This window comes from Juglans regia, chromosome 2 (genome assembly GCF_001411555.2).
Source record: "Juglans regia cultivar Chandler chromosome 2, Walnut 2.0, whole genome shotgun sequence".
NCBI lineage: Eukaryota > Viridiplantae > Streptophyta > Magnoliopsida > Fagales > Juglandaceae > Juglans > Juglans regia.
Genome location: NC_049902.1, coordinates 4,044,766 through 4,049,825, shown reverse-complemented (window position 1 = coordinate 4,049,825; position 5,060 = coordinate 4,044,766).

Below are 5,060 nucleotides of genomic sequence, written 5' to 3'. Positions count from 1 at the left end.
AACGAGTAATTAAGTTCCAAAATTATAGAATAACTCATTATCTAATGACCGAAAGAAGAACATGTACATATCGATCATTTCTTTGAACAACAACCTCGAGCTATATGTTTGTTGAAAAAATGATCAAAGACTTTCCCTAGAAGCATTGAACGAGGCTTTTCGTGGGATAAAAGATGAAAGGACCGGGTCCAATTTCAATGACTATCATCACACCAACTAACACGTAGGCCAAAAGATTAATGTTCTTCTTCAATTTTCATGATGGCTATTAAGTTGCGTAAAGACTAATGAAAAAACCTAGTACTTCTACAATTTCAAGATCTCTTCAAATTGTTATAATTCAAATTCAAAAATCTTTCAAGTAGGACAAAAATAAACATATAAAATAGATCTTATAATATTTATTATTATCCATCTCTTTGACTTGAAACTTTTAGGCTGTGTTTAGATGTTGAGCTGAGTTGAGTTCTCTATAAATAGTAGTGAGTTGAGATGATTGACTGAATTCTGTGGGAGCTCACCTAATATGAATTTAAATATATTTAAATGTTAAGATAAGTTTAAATGTATTTATGGAAAGTTGAAAACGGTTATAGGTCCCACGTGTAAAAATGCGTTGAGTTGAAAAAGTTTGTAAGTCTCAAGTGTAAAGAAGTTTTGAATTGAAATGAATTTAATAATTTGAAAATTTGATGTTTGAATATCAGAAAAGGTATAAATTTGAATCGAACTCAACTGAGGTGAAATTTGTTGAGCTGAGTGCACTTAACAAAAATTAACAAGCCCTAAATTCGTTGAAAAACTTGTTAAGAGTTTTTTGATCCATTACAACATTGTACGCTTTTACTAGAATTTGCCTTTTGGGTCTAAAGGATGTCCCCAAAATGAGAAGGCACGCCACATGCATGGGAAAATGGCGCACTGAAGCAAAAAGAAAGTGATAAAACGTCATCTCATGATCATCTGTCAGTATTTTAAGTCCGTGCATTTGGATACATGCTCAGATGCTCTGAAACTCATGCATCATCTGCATGCCCATGTGCAATTTGCTTGCATGTATTGGGACATATAACATGATCCAAAATAGATAACTCGAGGACTCTCTCTCTCTCTCTCTCTCTCTCTCTCTCTCTCTCTCTATATATATATATATATGCATGTATACGAGGAAATAAGACACACTTCCAAATTGAGACATTCTCAGTACAGATCTTTGTGTTTTTTGTCTCTGTGTTTCTTTTACCAAGCTTCATGCATGTCATCATTTGGTCCCGTTCTTTTTGGAACTGCATAAAATCCGAGTCGATCTATGGATGCTTTATTTGGCACCAAAACTCATAAACTTTGGCAATATGAATGATCATCTCAGTAAATCAGAATTACACTGATTTTAATTAGTCTCTTCCCTTCACTCTCGGCCACTAGAGTGGGTGGCTTAGAATGAAAGAAAAGTAAGAAGTAATGGCCAAGCTGTTGACATGATTTATGGGGGGGGCCACGCTTGCTTCATAATTCCACATGCAAGCAACAGAGTGACCATGCATGTTCTTCCCTAACTCCTTTTTTTGGTCTTTCTTATATATATATATATATATATATATATGTTGATCAATTATCGATCCCACTGATAAAATACTAATGGATTTCTTCCTTTCAATTCCTTAACTATGCATGATTGGATCTACTGTGGCCAGAGAACATTTTGTACCAGGTGGCTCAATTTATTTGTTTTTTGCAATTAAACAATGAAGTGGAAAAGTATAAAATATGTTTGGTATCATTATATTTCATAATTATTGTACCTCTCACTTCAATTATAGAAATAAGACCAATAAGATAATAAGAGTGGTTTTTGTTAAAGTTTGAAATTCCAGTGATCAGATAATAATTTTCATTGATACATAGATAATGATAGATATAGTCTTAGAATATGCAAATCTCGCACTTTTTTTTTTGAAAAATAGTGAAACCCACCATTAGAAAGTAAGTTCTTTCATGTGAATCCAAGATTTATCTTTTTTTTTTTAAAAAGAGTGTGTAAGACTTACAGACCCTAAAACTGTACAAATCATTTCCTTTTATTATACATTAGAGTATTGGAATACTATTTTAAGATTATTGTTAATACATACACACACACACGCACACATATACACTAGCAGTCACATTTGCCACATCTGCCAAATTGAAGAAAAAAATAAAGTATAACTTCGAATATTAAAATAGTCTAATGTATAAGAGTAAAATTATTATTTATTTATGTTCATTATTTATTATGAAATTTAAATTATATTAAAAATTCAAATTAATTAGATAGTTTTTTTCTCTTAAAAATGTTCAGTAAAACTTCATCATTTATTTAATGATGAAAAATTAGTATTTTATAAATTAAAGTTGATTTTAAGTATATGATATAATATTATTTTCTTAAAAATGTTCAATAAAACTTTATCTTTTATTTAATGATGAAAAATTAGTATTTTATAAATTAAAATTAATTTTAAGTGTATGATAGAATATTTATATTTTAATTATCTATTTTATGTTAGTTTAAATCAATATTTAAACTTTTACCGTTAGATTAAATCTAAAAATTAAAGATTAAGGGTTGAAATTTAAAACCCAAAAACCAAAATTTTTTCTCACTTTTCCTTTCTCCCTCTCTCTCCTTCCCACGCACGTTTGCCTAATTTAGTTAATTAAGAATATTATTATATTTAAATTATGTTAAAACTCTAATTATTTATATGGTTTTAATTTCTTAAAAATATTTAGTAAAATTTTATCATTTATTTAATGATAGAAGATTAGTATTTTATAAATTAAATTTGATAGTTTATATATGATATGCTATTTATTTAGTTAATTAAGGATATTATCATATTTAAATTATGTTAAAACTCTAATTATTTATATGGTTTTAATTTCTTAAAAATATTTAATAAAATTTCATCATTTATTTAATTTATTTCAATGTTTTTAATTAAGTTAATATTTACGTATATTCAAATCAGTATTTTAATTTTTTACCATTAGATCATTTTGAAGACCCCAAGACGAAGGGACTGGGTAAATACCCAGACCCTCTTCCTTCTCCCTCACTTTTCCCTCCCCCCCCCTTCTCTCCTCCCTCAGCTCACACGTATGTGGTACGCTACCCCTCTCCCAGCCGAATCTTCCTTTGCCCAGCCCAGCCCAGTGCGCTAGTGAGCCTCACCGCCCCTTCCACCGGCACCACCTCACTCCGGCGAGCCCCCCCACACCGATCTCCCTCTCTCACGCACTCTCTTCCTCTCTATCGACTGTGCACAGCCCGAATGAGCTTGATATTGCTGCGCCGCCGTGCGCCATCCTCCGGTGCCACCACCTCCGCTGTAGCCTCCTCTCTCACCGGCCATCCCCCTCCAGCGAGCTTCGCCTCCATCTCCCTGCCGTTTGCCCCCACGAAGTCCACCTCCCTCACGCATTGGTTCTCCCACTTCCACCGACGTGCGCCACGACTCACGGTGTCCAGCCATCGTCATGAGCCTCCTCTGGCCACCATCGACCTACCCCAACCACCCATGGCCCCGATCTACCCCTCATGCATGCCCACTCTCTCTCACTCTCTCACGGACTCTCCCTCCTTCCCAAGCTCCAGCCGATGACCCTGATTTGTGATTTGCGTGGAAACTTGTGTGTTGATTTGGTGAGTTGTGTGATGATTTTTTTATTTTGTGGTATTTTTGAAGTGATTTTGTGATTTTGTGGTGATTTTGTTGTAATTTTGCCGTGGTTTTGCTATGATGATGTAGAGAGGGACGCGGATTGTGATATTACGTCGCACACTGGCATTCACACACAATAACCCATTTTCGGTTTGGCTCATAGAGAAACACAGTGGCATTACACACGAACTCTTTGATTACTGTATATGGTTACTATTCATTACTGTTTACGTTATGGGTGCTTTTAAGTATAAGGAAGATATATGACTAAATTAAGATATGAAGATTGATCAAGATTAACAACGTTGCTAAACAAAATTACACATCCTTAAGAGGGAAGTCTCTAGATGGGTTGTAATCAGATAGACTCGGCCCGAAAAGACCCAAAACTAAGAAGGCCCATGAACACATATATGCTAGCATGTTGTATATATATGAAGTTAGTTCGAAAGATTTGGGGCGCGAACAGCTTCCTGCTGCTCATAAGTCGGGACAATTTCTGAATTCAATCTCTCGGTATCCTCCTGATCAAAGTTTCTTCGCCATGCAAAAGCACGTTATGAACCTCTGCTCAGAACTCCCGAATATGTACATCCCGCGTCGACCCCGATCCCAAATCAAACGTCGAAAGAGGTAAGCCTTTCATCTGCATGATGCATGGAGAGAGCCGACCCATGCATGCATGCACCAAGATGACGCTCTTCATTTTATTCTATATGCTTTTTCTGATCTACAAATCAAGTTTTCTGTTTCTCTCTTTTGTGTTTTCTTTCTTTCGTTTTCCTTTTTGTTTCTCTCTGTTTTTACGGACGTACGCCCTCTTTGTTTGATATCTTGTACCAGATCTTTTGAAAAACCCGAACCAATACCACAAGAGAAGGCATCTGCATTTCTGAAGCAAGTGAAGGGCAGGTTTAAGGACATCCCACAAGCATACGATAAGTTCATTAAAGTATTTATAGATTTGAAAAGAAACAGGTTCTTCCCTTTTTCTTGCTACTTAAGCATTCTCTGCCTGATTGCAAATGCTGATGATCATGAATTATAAGTGCCCTACTTGTGTTCTTTTTCTCCGTTTTTCCTTTTTTTTTTCCCTCTCTCTCTCTCTCTCTCTCCCCTCTTTCTTATGTTCTTAATTTTTCCAGTTGCAAGATACCGGAAACATAACAAGAATCTGCATGTGTTTGGCGGCTTCCATGCATTTTACGTTATTGATAGGAACCGTTAGTGTACGTATATACGTTTCAATGATATACAGCTCGCTGTTAGTTTTTTATTTTTCTCTTTTCAATTGAATTCAACCAAATCTTGATTCTTTTAAAAAAAGAAATCCCAAATATATTTTGATCTCTA